The 15,100-nt window shown below is 37.9% G+C and overlaps 1 protein-coding gene and 1 non-coding gene across 5 annotated transcripts in view; both read left to right on the forward strand.

Moving 5' to 3' along the window:
• Positions 1 to 15,100, forward strand: part of SSBP2 (single stranded DNA binding protein 2) — a 297,991-nt gene that overhangs the window by 69,561 nt on the left and 213,330 nt on the right. The gene's annotated exons all lie outside the window — the stretch shown is intronic.
• LOC122441053 lies at positions 3,615 to 3,721 on the forward strand. Its single transcript, XR_006269198.1, has one exon. It is a non-coding gene; the product is annotated as a U6 spliceosomal RNA (small nuclear RNA).

Genomic DNA, 15,100 nt, shown 5'->3' on the forward strand with positions numbered 1-15,100 from the left:
AATGCATTTAAGATAAAATTAGCTCTTTTGGCAGGGTAGGCAAGTGCACTATTAATTCATATTAAACTTGCAGTCAACTAAAACCTGTCTTTTAATTTGGGCTATTGTTATATTTGTCAGTTCTACAAGATTTTTGTCAATACAAGATTTTTGATTCAAGTGCAGAGTTGTACATTTATTTTTGTTAACTTAATCTTATCAGATTTAGTGCAGTGTTTCAGAGTACCTGTTCTTTTCAGATACTAATGTAGGAATCTAAATATGTTAGTTATCTCAGTTTTATTTTCAAATTTGATGACTATGCTGTGATTGTTTATCTAAGATCAGGGAGTTAGTTTGATTATTTGTATATTTACTTAGGAAGTCACAGCCTCTTAGCTTACTCCTTTCATTGATTTAGGCACCCATGGATGCTAAATGCTTCTTTGTGCAATTGACTGGAAATTGAATATCTGGAGATTAATTTAGTAGAGGTTCCTGTATTTAATCCTATTATCTCCCCCTGTCTTTCTCTTTTATCTATTGGTTATTTTAGCTTCTTATGTAGGGATACACTTTAAACATTTATTTTAGATACAAATGTAACTGGAGAATCAGAATATCTTTATCTAAATGTATAGATATATAGGAAAAAATATTTATCTTTGATATGTATCTCTTTCTAATATTTAAAAATGTGGGTTTCTACCTACATTTTGGGGTAAAAAATAAGCTTTTATATTCTAAAATTAAAACCTAAATTTTAATTAGGAAATTAATCAGTTCAGTTCAGTCTCTCAGCTGTGTTCAACTCTTTGTCACCCCATGGACTGCAGCACATCCATCCATAGGAAATGCCATAGGGAATCCCTTTTAGATTAATGTTTTTCTGAATTACTAATGTACATAAAAAGGTTATTTTTTAAAAAGTTGAAAAAGATAACTGGAGGAATTCTAATAAAAAAACTGTTAATAAATAATTAAATATTTGCTTTCATATGTGAACACATTTCATAAGCTGTAAAATACTATAAATATAAGTTCCTATTATTACTCCATCATGTTTTATATAATGAAGTAAAATATATTGCATAGTGATAGGAGAAATCTGTCTCAATGATATTTTGTGAAACTATTTTTATTGCTTTAAGGTACATAGAGAATTTTATTTTGGCCACAGTGTTGTATATAATTTAGGTAATTCTTTCAGGCTATTATCCTTTCGTCAGACATCCTCTTTTCTTCCTGCTTATCCCATTTCCCTTAATACCTAGCTTAAGAACCATTTCCTCTGTTAGGTAAAGACCTTTTGTCAAGAGTCTCTTACAATGGTCTCTTCCTATTCTGAATTCTTGATGTTTTGTTGCCTGTGTGCCAGTCATATGCCACTTTGTGTTTACTGATCTTATTTTTAATTATATGTTTCTTCCCATTAACAAGTCTGAAAATTCCTTGAAGACAAAACTTATATCTTCTTCTGTTCTCTTTTTTTCCCCACCTTTGGTTTAAGAGCTAGAATAATGGTAGGAGCTTACTAACTGTTGATGGTGATGAGTTTATAAAATTTCTCATGTTTCAAAATAGTTTTTGTTTCTAATATTAGATATTTAGAATTATCTTTATGCTACTAATTTGTAAAAATTTTTCTTAGTGTAAAGATTCATTCTTTGACCATATTACTACAAATTCTGCTGTGGCGGGTCCTAAATTATTATTTCCTTGGTTCTCAGTACTTTACACAAGATAGATGTTTGCTTAAGAGTTGTCTAATAAAGAGATAAATAACTGGCATGAAAGATTAAATGCTGTAAATGTCTAAATATTTCAGACTAATGCTAGGAAATGAATTAAGTTGTAGGGAAAAACCCTGTGGTCCTAATTATTTTATATGGAACTTTAAAAAAAATAGCTCCAACTAATGATTAAAAATCAATTACCATACATTTATAACTTCTGAAAATCAGAGAGAAAAAATTATCCTGTATCTTTCCTGAGTTGGGTTTTTCCTTTGAATTACCTGCGCCTTTCTTCTGTGGTGTTCTGGGTCCTGTGGCTATGGGTGTATTCTTCTGAAGCATTTCTTTCCAGTTCTGCATGTGCCCTAAAAAGTATAGATCAGAAACATTGCTGGAATTTGTTAAGAGAAAAATTCTTCCAGAATTCCTCTAGGGAAAGTGGAAAATGAATTATAAACACTAGCCTCAATGAATGGTGCATATTAATGCAGATACTTGAAATATGGCAATAACAAGATAGGTCCAACTAAAGACATCACCAAATATGTTATAGCTTGATGACTGTATGGATTTGACTGGGGTTAAGAAAATTAGGACAAGGTGAAACATATAAAAAGGTGCAAGAAATTATAGGGAATGTAAAGTGAGTGCTAAAGAAAAGCAGAATAGATCTAAATGCCAAAATAGTATGTGCAAAGATTAGAAAAGGAAATTAACAGGAAGACTTTTAAAAAATAAGAGTGTCACATTAAGTTCTCCTCATTTCTATTCATGGACTCCTTGAAGTGAAAGTGAAAGTTCCCTTGGATGCCCTCATCACATGGAAACATGAGGGTAGAGAAGAAGTAAGCTGTAGTGACTTCAGTCCACATCAGGGAGCCTCCGTCTTTTCGTGAGGAGACTATTTGCATGAAGCAGGGAATAGAAAGATATTGAAGGATTTACAGTTCCATAAACCTGTGATGGATCCAAGTTACTACCCAATCAGAATGAAGTGTTCACATCTGTGATCCCAAGTTTGAACAGCTTCAGAAAAGAAGGTGGATCCTGAACTGCAGATCTTAGACCTGGTTCGGTGATGTGGGTTGCAACCATGTGGCATGTGACCTGTGGGACACCAGGGAAATGATCTTTAATGATAAGAAAGTGCTGCCTATACATATAGCTTCTGCTATGTGCACTCTCTGAAAAACAGAAATAAGGAGAGATTTTTTAAATTTAATTTTTATTTTATATTGGATTGCAGTTGATTTACAAGGTTGTGTTAGTTTCAAGTGAATGGTAAAGTGATTCAGTTATATGGTACATATACACATATCCATTCTTTTTCAAATGCTTTTCCCACATAAATTATTACATAATATCAACTAGAGTTTCCTGTGTTATACAATAGGTCCTTGTTGATTACTTTTACATATAGCAGTGTGTATATTTTAGTACCAAACTTCTAATTGATCCCTACCTGCCATGTTTCCCTTTTGGTGACCAGAAGTTTGTTTTTAAAGTCTGTGAGTCTGTTTCTGTTTTGTAAATAAGCAGGAGAGAGAGAGAGATTTAAATGATGCAACTGATTTTCCAATAAGCTCCAATACTTTGGCCACCTGATTCGAAGAGCCAGCTCTTTGGATAAGACCCTGATGCTGGGAAAGATTGAGGTCAGGAAGGGAAGGAGGCGGCAGAGGATGACGTGGTTGGATGGCATCACCAACTCAATGGACATGAGTTTGAGCAAACTCCAGGAGATAGTGAAGGACAGGGAAGCCTGGCGTGCCACCGTCCATGGGGTCACAAAGAGTCGGACACAACTTAGTGACTGGACAACAACAACTTAGTTTTACAATAAACTTTTGCATGAGATAAAAAAAAATGGTAAAGCCTGTAAGAAATTCTGAGTAGTAAGTGCTCGCTTCGGCAGCACATATACTAAAATTGGAACGATACAGAGAAGATTAGCATGGCCCCTGCGCAAGGATGACACGCAAATTCGTGAAGCGTTCCATAAGTTTAAAAAAAAAAAAAAAGAAAAGAAATTCTGAGTAGGTTATTTAAAGTGCTTAGTAGTAAGAGGAATAACATTAGTGTGCTTTTAAATGTTTTCCACTCATCTTAATTTCTTGGGATATGTAATTTATTTAGAAAGAAGGTATTTTCTTGGCTATTAACTCATGATTAGAATAAACTATTATTGTTCATTTGTACTTGAGGAAAATGTTACACATAGATAATAATTTAAAATAAGCTTGGGGAAGGAAACATGAGCTCATGACTGTTTTAAAATCATTTTTTCTTGATTATAGAAAATTTGGGAAGTACAGATCAATAGAGAGAAGGAAGTAAGATACCCCATGGCCCATTGTTACTGCTTTAAGAAATACTTTTTTAGAAGAGCGGTCCTAGGTTCATAGCAACATTCAGCAGAAAGTACACAGATTTCCAATATACCCCCTGCCCTCACTGTCCCTTGTCATTCACCAGCCTGGAGATTATTTTAATATCTCTGTCTTGATACCTGGTATTACTTTAAAAAATATTTATCTTTACTTAAAGCTATTCTCTAGCCAAATTAATCTGGCTACATAAAAGCTTATCTGGGGTGTCGGCATAGTTAGGGTAGGTCTGCGGTTCCTCTAGTCTAGTCCTGTCTCTGCAGTGTGGCCCACGGGTTAGAGTTCATTGGGAGGAGTTCTTGGCGTTTCCCCTGTGGTTTCTCAGCCCTCTGTGAGCAGCAGCTCTTCGCCAGGCCTGGTGGCGTCTCGCCTTCTCCGGGGCAGGGGGACCCCTGTGCAGATTGCTGGAGTGGTTTTGCTGCGTAAGCCGCTCCTGTTCAATCCTCGGCCCACGTACTCCAGCTGCCGCAGCCCCCAGCCCCGGCCCCAGTTTGATCCCATGATCTCTTCAACTTGGCACCACTGTCCTGTATTTGTATTTGTCCCTCCCTGCACTGTGTTCTGTCTTGAGTCAGAAAGCTAGGGTTGTGATGGGACTCAGTCTTGTATGTTTATCTTTTCTCAAGTGTTACAGCCTGTACCTAAAACCGTTTGTTTCACATATCCAGTCTCCTCGGTGTCTGAAGCAAGAGGGTGTCCCTGGTGACTCAGACGGTAAAGAATCTGCCTGCAGAGCAGGAGACCTCAGTTCTATCGGAGTGTCGGGAAGATTCCCTGGAGGAGGGCATATCCACCCACTCCATAATTCTTGCATGGAGAATTCCATGGACAGAAGAGCCTGGCGGGCTGCACTCCCTGGGGTCGCAGAGTCGGACAGGACTGAGCGACTAAGCATGAAGCAAGGGGGCAAATTCTGTCCCATTTATTCCTCCATGTCATAAGTGGAAGTCGTGTCTGATATTAATTTTGATGTTAATACATTGAAATTGAGTATGGGGAGACTTCCAAGGTTAGACAACAAGTATTAAGTAGCTGCTAGTATTCTGGGTGGATATAAAAGAAAATCTACTCTCTATAAGAATAACACAACCAGATAGAACTTTGTATATCAGGCTATGTAATGCAAGATTCTGTAACCATGTGGGAGTCTGAGTATAACGTATAATCTTCAAGCTGGATTGAAATGGAGTACTATATCAAGTCAAGTCAGTACTATAATTCCAATGTATCTGTCTGAGCTCTAAGATTGGATGGAAAATTTTACTAAATTTTACAAATAACTGTATTTCCACAAACTCTTGATTAGTTTTAAGTTTCTTATTTTTATGTCTTACTTAGCCTTTTTATTTTCCCCTTTGATTTTAATTCATGAACTTGCCTGTCTGCACAAGGCAAGTGTTTTTATTTCTAAGCACACCAAATCGCTTAATTCCAAATCCATACTCCCAAACATTACTTGTCTATCATTTATGACATCAATGAAACATCAGCAAAGTAATTATTTTTTATGCCCAGCTCTCCATTTAATAATTTTTAAATCTTTCATTCCGTTCCTGTCAGTATTAACTGATGCAATTATCTCTGCCTCAGAACATTTAATTCTCGGTTTAGTATCTTCAATATCTTTATGTATATGAGGTATCTGTTTCTGTCAAACTGCTATTGAGAATATAAAAAAATAGACTTTTTAAGTGTATTTAAAACAAAGGCTGGATATTAATATTTTGTGTGGTTGCATAGACGCTGGTTTGACATGCTAAACCTGTTTTTTCACTTCATTGTTAACGATGAAGAACTTTACAAAGACAATGTTAGAAACAGATTTCTAATTTTTCACACCTCTTTAGCACCAGGTTGTAAGCTCTGTTGAAAACTTGATCAGGCTGATCTAGTTTCATTGCTAAACTACTTAAAATCCCATGAGCAGTCTCTCGAAGGCTGCCAAATGCTCCTTGCTACTTGTTAGCTAGCTGTGATCCAGCTAACTCTTGGCATTTTATCACTTAGGAGACACATTTGGATACTGATATGTGTCATTAGTCAACACTGGAATTATACAGTGCATCAGGAATAAGAGAATTGTATTTTCTAGATTCACCATGACTTTTTTAAAAAAACTTACATTGGAGTATAGTTGAAACTAACAAACATTTTAGATCAGGTATATAAAAAGTAGTTCAGTTACATGTATACATCGTCTATTATTTTTCAAATTCTTTTCCCAATTGTTATATAATATTGAGCAAAGTTCCCTGCGCTATACAGTGAGTCCTTGTTGGTTATTCATTTTAAATATAGCAGTGGTTAGGAATCTAGATCCAACATGACTTTTTATAGTCCGTTAGGAGAACTTGGGCTTCCCAGGTGGTGCTAGTGGTAAAGAACCCAACTGCCAATGCAAGAGACATAAGAGATGTGGGTTTGATCCTCGGGTTGGGAAGATTCACTGGAGGAGGGCATGGCCGTCTACGCCAGTATTCTTGTCCAGAGAATCTCATGGACAGAGAAACCTGGTGGGCTACAGTCAATGGGATCACAAAGAGTCAGACATGACTAAAGCGACCTAGCATGCATGCACAGGAGAACTTAATTGTGTTCTAAATTCTCTGTCTGAGGCTTCTCTGGTTAATGACATGGGGATTTGACATGGTTAATGACAAAAGATGGGAAGTGGATTTTGGATGTCCAGTTTACAACACATACTGCTCACCAGTGCTAAATGTAACAGCTAGACCATTCTGTATAAAATAGCCCTCTTCTAACCCTCTACAGTCATGTCATTGTTTATCTTCTAACCTTCATTTATTTCCTTTAAAGAAATAGGGGGGTGGTTGTCTTTTGAGGATTTGTCTCATTAAAAATAACAAAGCAAAAAATATCTACCACCCACAACTTGATGGATTAATTTGTTTCTTTTTAAAAAAATTATCCTTTGAATATAGGGATTAGGAATCAGTGTGAAGAAATTGTTTGGGTAACATTCATATTGTTAAACTATAGTATTTTATTGAGAGGCTGAATCTTAAGGATGGTAAGAGGATGCTAATGCTGAAATAGCTAAGGGGATTCCTTATGCTTCCCCTTTTATTGCTTTGATTAGAGGAAACCAGAAGTTTCTGTTAATGCCTTATGCCTGGTCTAAGAGAGTCATTCCTTCATTAAAAATTATTTATTGGGCACTTACTTCTTTATGTGCTGGAGACACAGAGATAAACGAAACAAAATGTGTTATAGTAGTATAATTTCAACAGAAATTAGGAACAGCTGTTTTTTTGAAGCTATTCTATTACCATGTCTTCCTCTACCTTTGCACATATAGGTGAATTAACCAGAAGAGTTTTAAGAGTACAAATAGGGATTCGTTACTTTGACAGCTTTTCTGTTTCCTTGTATCTTTTTTCTCTTTGCTAAACATAAGATGGTGAAATGCTAACAAAATCAGTTTTCATCACTGAAATTTGGGGTGGATATCTGTTTTCTCATATCAAATGGCTACTTTCTCTTGAGGGCTTCCCAGGTGGCACAAGTGATGGAGACTCTGCCTGCCAGTGCAGGAGATGCAGGAGACACGGTTTCGATCCCTGGGTTGGAAAGATCACCTGGGGAAAGAAATGACAACTCACTCCAGACTTCTTGCCTGGAAAATTCCATGGACAGAAGAGCCTGGTGGACTACAGTCCATGAGGTTGCAAACAGTTGGACATGACTGAGTACACATACACACACACACACTTTATCTTGCTTTTCACCTCCAACGTTACGTCTTTTTGGAATATTAAAAGAATCACATGCAAAAGACAGGTAGCAGATAGTAGACCTGCCTGTGAAAAGTAAATATAGGATATTGTGGCCAGGCTGATAAACATACATGTTTATTGGTCTTTGGACTTTTCATTGTATGAGCTCTTACCTAATGATGTTTATACATAATTCATGACTCTGTCTGCCTCACAGGAATATTATGGGGGCATGATTAAATATTATCCAAGAGTGGCACACGTTCCCAAAACATTTTATAAACATTAAATCATTATAACTAGCATGTATAACGTAAAGAAAACTTGTGATGAATCCTACTCACCAGATTAAAAAAATCTATGAATAAAGCAGTCATATCTATCTTAACTATTCTGTAAATTCAGCTCAAACACATTAGGCCATTTTTATTGACTGACTTTTGTGAAATAATGATGTTTTCTATAGGGATCTATCATACATAGACATTGACATACATACATATATGTGCATGTAGAGAGTGAGTGAAAAATTAGCTCTGTACTAGAGGCACTATCGGAGAAGGCAATGGCACCCCACTCCAGTACTCTTGCCTGGAAAATCCCATGGACAGAGGAGCCTGGTAGGCTGCAGTCCATGGGGTCGCTAAGAGTCAGACATGACTGAGCGAGTTCACTTTCACTTTTCACTTTTCTGCATTGGAGAAGGAAATGGCAACCCACTCCAGTGCTCTTGCCTGGAGAATCCCAGGGACGGGGTCGCACAGAGTCGGACACGACTGAAGTGACTTAGCAGCAGTAGCAGAGGCATTATTCACCTTTTATTTATATTTAGCTTGGAAAACCTTTTTTGTAGATTAACAATAGTCTTAAATACCCTTTTTATGCATTAGTCAAAGTTCCTTATTTCCTACTGTTTCCTTCAGAGCAAGAGATTTAATCTCAAATTAGATAGATGGATTGTAGAGTGAATTCTTTACCCCTTTTCCAGACTGTAAAGTCCTTATTATAAGTGTAGTTGAGAATTTGCTGTAATTAAACTCTTAAATGACAGTATCTGTTGTAGATGTGCTATTAGTTAAATGCTTCATTGTCTTAGCTCTTTTAGATGATACATGGTGGCAACCATGTAATAGAGTTTATTCACATGAGTGGGAAACCTTTGTTTCTTTGTTAGATTTGGCAATTTTCACAAGGTAAATTTGAAATAATTTTATTTGAGGGTATGGTTATGACATTTATTTCACATTTTAAAGTTCAAGAATTAAGCAGAGAGAAGTCTCTTTGATGCTTTTTCAATGAATATATATAAATTTGAATTATATTTTCAAACATGAAATTAACTAATACAAAATATTTTACTACAGATCCAGCCACTTTCCTATTTATTTTTTTTAGTTTTTATTGTTATACATGTCCTTTGGTTAAAAATTTTGTGTATTAAGCTTTTCTACATTTAGGAAAATTTCTTTGGGCTAGACTCTCAAGTAATGGTATTATATTATTGGATCAAAGTGTGTTAACTTTTTTAGCAAGTTGTTGATTTATACTTACTGCCAAACTGGTTTTGAAAACTGCCAGTTTATTACCATCAGTAGTATTTGAATATCCATTTTTTTACATATTATTTAAGTGAGAATTTAAATCCCATTGTTGCTTTAATATGTATTTGTTTGATTCCCGGTAAGGTTTAATGTTTTCCATGTTTTAAAATTAGTTGTGATGTTTGTTATTGCTTCTGCCCATTTTCTATGAAGTTTAGAATTTTTATTTTCATATTATTAATAGTTATTTCTACATGTAAAGTTTAATCAAAAGTATTTAAATGTGTCACCCCTTCTCTGCTCCCCACCCCCCCCCCAGAAAGTGAAAGTCGCTCAGTTGTATTTTGCGATTCTTTGCGACCACAGGGACTGTATGAATTCTCTAGGCCAGAATACTGGATCTTCCCAACCCAGGGATCGAACCAGGTCTCCTGCATTGCAGGTGGCTTCTCTCCCAGCTGAGCCACAAGGGAGCCCAAGAATAGTGGAGTGGGTAGCCCATCCCTTCTCCAGCGGATCTTCCCGACCCAGGAATGGAACCAGGGTTGCCTGCATTGCAGGTGGATTCTTTAGCAACTGAGCTACCAGGGAAGCCCCAGAAAACCTGACCAAAATTAAATCAGACAACAAACTGGGGAAAAAAGGTTTGCAGAAAACATCAGCGGTTTAATATTTTTACCTAACCACATTTCTTGGGTCTTTATGTAGCCTGAATGGCACAAAGTATGATCTTTTACTGGAGACCCAAAGCTAGCATTATGACTAGTAATGACATATATATAACAGTGACAGTGCTATTACAGGAGCTGTCCTCAGGCCTTCTGAAGGAGGCACGGGGGCATGTGCTCCCAGTCTAATTAGACCATACTGGTTTTATGCTTTATTTATTGTTTCTGCCGCATCCATGTTAGTGGCTCATCATCTGTTTCTTCTTACAGTTATTGATGTTTTTACCAGCAGCTATAAGTCAAATTTCCTTCTACTCTTTTTCTAAACATAGTATGGTATATTTATATGTATACATTCTCACACTTTTAACAATCAGTTATGAACATTTCTTCATTTCATTAAACATCTTCAAAAATGTATTTTCCCATTACCTGCATATATCACAATCTAATTATTTCTCTCATCAGATATTTAGGTTACCAGTGTTTCACTGCTACACTTTTGCCATAAACTTTATTATAAATTGTTTGGATTTCTGATTAATTCTTTAAAACAGTTTTTTAGAATAAAAATGACTAGGTCAGAGGTTGCAAAAGGTTTATTATTTTAATTTTTTCCCATTTGCTCCTTTATTTCTTTTAAAATAGGTAATAGAAAGAAGTACTGGGTAAATAATCAAACAGAAGGATGTTTATGCAGTTAAAAAAAAAAGTCTGCCTCTTACCTAGGCTCCCACTCCTTAGGGATAAAAAATCCTACAATAAAAGATATTGTTGGATACACATGTTTCCAGCAGAGGGGGAGCTTGGGGAGTGACACTGGTGCTCCTGTGCCTGTGCGTGTGTGAACTGTCTCTGGCGGAATACACACGTGTACGTGTCGTGTACATGGGAGTGTACTATATGAGCTGTTCTACATTCTGTGTCTTTCACCTGTACACTTACACTTCCATATCTTACCCTTTAGGCACTGAATGCTTTAATGTTTGTAGAGTCTTTGCTACATTCATTGGGGAAATTTTAAAATATGGTTTGTGGTTGGAAGGTTGAATATTTTTCCTTAGGATTATTTACTGGCCATAGGTAGCCATTCTTCTTTCTTACTTGGCCTTTAACGTCCATCCTTGCTCATTATTTAAAAATTAAGATTTTCATGTTCTGGCAGATCATAGTATATGAACAGAATGTATTAAGCACATTAGCTTTTTGTTATCCCATGGGTCATATATCCACTTTTCTCAGTCCATTATTGCTTTTTAGTTTTATTTGGTTCTTTTTGAGGGATCATCAGAGTTTTAACATCTTTCTGTATTTTCTTTTCATTTTTATGTATCTTTAATTCCCTTCTAATTATATATTTTGTGACTCATAAAAAAATCTACGTTGGTTAGAATTACATACCAAATAAAATATGATTGGAATTACCCCCTTTCCTTTTGTAAACAGTTTAAAAAATTAAACTGTAGACTGGTCCACCCCAAGAGATTTTGAATCCATGAAGCCTAGTTGAAATAGATTTCACTCCATCAGAACTGGGGATTGATAGGATTTGAATTGTGAAGTTTCGTCAGTGCCTTTTCTGTTCCGCCTCCTGTGGCACCACGAGTGTGTATGTGTAACTTACAGACGGTGAACTGAGTGTGCATCACATTTGTGGCTGATACGTAAGTGGTGTTTTGAGGGCAGTGCCAAGTGGGCTCAGGCTTTAGCTGTTTTCAGTGTTCCTCCGTTTGTAACCTCTGTCTTTGCTCTTAATTTTAGAGTGTGGTGCCTGCAGTAACCAGGGAGTAAAGCTATTTCAGATCTGGGTCTCTCTCTAGAGTTGCTGGTCAAATGATTTTGTTAACTCAGTCATTGATATCTATTTGAAATTTAGAACGAAATGAAGATAAAGGTATATGATCCGTGAACTTTTGATATACTTTGTTGTTAATCAGTGTTTAAAAAGAAAAGTGTGGCTGCTTTCTGGATCCAAACTCTAGCTGCATGATTACTAATTTTTTTTTTTTTCTATGTAATTGGATTACATTGTAAGCCACTGGGGCTTTCCTGGTGGCTCTGACAGTAAAGAATCTGGCTGCAAAGTGGGAGACTTGGGTTCGATCCCTGGGTTGGGAAGATCCCCTGGAGTAGGGAATGACAACCCACTCCAGTATTCTTGCCTAGAGAATTCCATGGACAGAGGAGCCTGAAGGGCTACAGTCCATGGGGTCACAAAGGGTCAGACATGACCGAGTGACTAACAACTTTCACTTTTTTATTTCATGAGCCACTAGATTAAATAGTCACTCTGTGCTTTTTCAAAAGCAGATAAATTTCTTAAAGATCCTAAAAAGGAAAAGGATCATGTTAATATGACAGTGTACACATTTAAAATATTTGTACATTCAGTATTTACCTTTAGATTTTCACTGTTCAGTGGAAACTGAATCTGAATAAAGTGTTTGGTGATCTCATGTTACTGGTTAAGGGACCAAGCTGTGATTTACCTGCACGGATGGACAGGTGTCACTGCCTACTCCCCTGGAAACATTTGTCTTCATACAAAATTAATTTATTACAGGGCTTTTCCCTCAGAACCTTCTGAAGGTTCTTATTTCTGGTGACCCCGATGCCTCTGTAGGGAGCTAATGGGAATCCACAGTATCTGTACCTGAAGGTAAAATAAATACTTCTGTCACTGTGGCTCTTAGTGGTCTTTTAGGAGCAAGGGAGGATGGAAAGGAATGGCAAATGTGGGAGAGACTGTGGCATTGGTGACTTGGTAATATAATATGTGACAGAATCAGCTGTGACATACTTAGCTTGGCAATGTAATATGTGACAGAATTAGCTGAGACTGTTGCAGTCATTGTTACTGTTTGCTGTGCTCTCCAATCCTTTCAACAGCACTGCAAGGAAAGTATCCTTCCCATTTTGCAAATGAGGAAACTGAGACTCAGAAATTATGTTTCCTTGAAAGTGAGCACGGGTACTGTAAACAGATGGAGAAGGTGAATTTAACGCTGGACATGGTCAAGTTAAGAGAGAACTGTCTTGCTAGAAATTTCAAACTGATTTGGAGAAGCTGGTTTGTAGCTTGGTAGAGAGGATAGGACTAAAGAGATGGGTTTGGAGAATCCTATGCACAGAGGCGGGCTTCCCAGGTGGCGCTAGTGGTAAAGAACCCACCTGCCGGTGCAGGAGGTGTGAGACATGCGGGTTTGATCCCTGGGTCGGGAAGATCCCCTGGAGGAGGGCATGGCAACCCACTCCAGGATTCCTGCCTGGACAGTCCCCATGGACGGAGGAGCCTGGCGGGCTGTAGTCCATGGGGTTGCAGAGTTGGACACCATTACGGAAGCGACTTAGCAAGCATACGCAGAGATGGTAGTTAAAATTCGGAGGTTTGCTAGTGATGTGTTTCATGGTCACATGGCAGTCGAGTTGATTAATTGTTCACCTGTGTGATGCTTCCCTGCCAGTCTTTCCAGAGCACAGGTCCTGACTGCCTGGGAAGCATTCATTTTGTTCCAGGGAGGTAATAGAACGTTAGGATACATTAGGCAGCATTGTAGGTAGATTTTCTCAGTCCTGTCCTGTTTTATCACCCTGTTGGTAAAAATATGATGTGCTGCTACAGCTTAGATTTGAAGGATAGGAGGACAGGCACACGCCTAGGAAGATGCTTCAGAATCTTTAGTTCTATAGTTTGAAACCCCTTCATCTCATTGATTCTCTGCCCTCACCAATACATCTTTTAGAAATCACTGTCCTGGACTCATTGAAAGAGGGGGGATTGTTGCTTTAAATTCTACTTACAAAGAGATACACTTTTTGTTACCTAATTAATTGGAGGAAACATATAAGAAATATATTATCTTCTTTAATATTACAAAGAAGAGATTCCAAGGAAGTGGCTTGCTCAACTTTAAGGAATGGTTTGCATTGCAGGGACACGGCTAAGTCGAGCCCTGGCCTTGACTGTCTGCGGTCGGTCCTCCCTAGCTCATCCCCACCCCTGGCCCCGCCGCCAAGGACCTGCTTCTCAGTGCCCCTCAGCCTTCAGCTTCTCCAAGCTTGCTGACACATCCTTACCTTTGGGCCCTTGACTTGGACCTGGCTTTCTTTTCTAGCCTTCACTGCTGGTTTGGCTCTAGGCCCAAAATTTTACAACCCACAGGAATAACATGAGGCTCTAGGGCAATAGCAGGAGGGCCATGATGCCACTGGCAGGCAATTTTGAGGCTTTGGTTTCTCCAGGAGAAATTCACAGATATTTTCTCTCTCCAGATGAAACCTGCCATCATGGTCAGGGCATCATGTGATAGGGTTGGAAGCAGTTAGCAGAGGGCAGGGTATGCGGAGTGTGTGTGTGAAGAATGTGTGATAAGAATCACCAGTAGGGTTTGTTTGTTTGAAACTACAGGAACATTTCAGTTCCCATACCCCGTATGCTGTACGTTGGTATGAACCTTCCCCACGGAGCATCACACGGGGATGTGACCGTGCCTTAGTGGTGTTAGGGCAGAAGACGAGTTGAGAAGCACCGACCTAGGAAATGGCATTCAGCTTGAAGAGAATGTGAAAGTGAAGTCGCTCAGTCGTGTCTGACTCTTTGTGACCCCGTAAACTGTAGCCTACCAGGCTTCTCCGTCCATGGGATTCTCCAGGCAAGAATACTGGAGTGGGTTACCATTTCCTTCTCCAGGGCATCTTCCCAACCCAGGGATCGAACCCGGGTCTCCCGCATTGGAGGCAGACGCTTTAACCTCTGAGCCATATAGATGTTTCTAAATTATGTTCCTATACTCACTGTCAACAACATACTTTTCATCTATGAGTAACTTTAACATGTATCTATTCATGGTGCTTAGTAACTACAGAATGACTCTCAAGTGTTTGACAGTTTTGGAATGGAGAAATAATTAAATGGACAGAGCAATGATTATATACAGGCTTTCCCTTTTCATAACAAGTACATGTTATGTTTTCATAAACATGAAGAAAATACTCATTTTTGCAAATGCCATCAGTCTTTAACAATCATAAATTCACTTGGCAAGATTAATG

This window comes from Cervus canadensis, chromosome 4 (assembly GCF_019320065.1).
Source record: "Cervus canadensis isolate Bull #8, Minnesota chromosome 4, ASM1932006v1, whole genome shotgun sequence".
Lineage (NCBI taxonomy): Eukaryota > Metazoa > Chordata > Mammalia > Artiodactyla > Cervidae > Cervus > Cervus canadensis.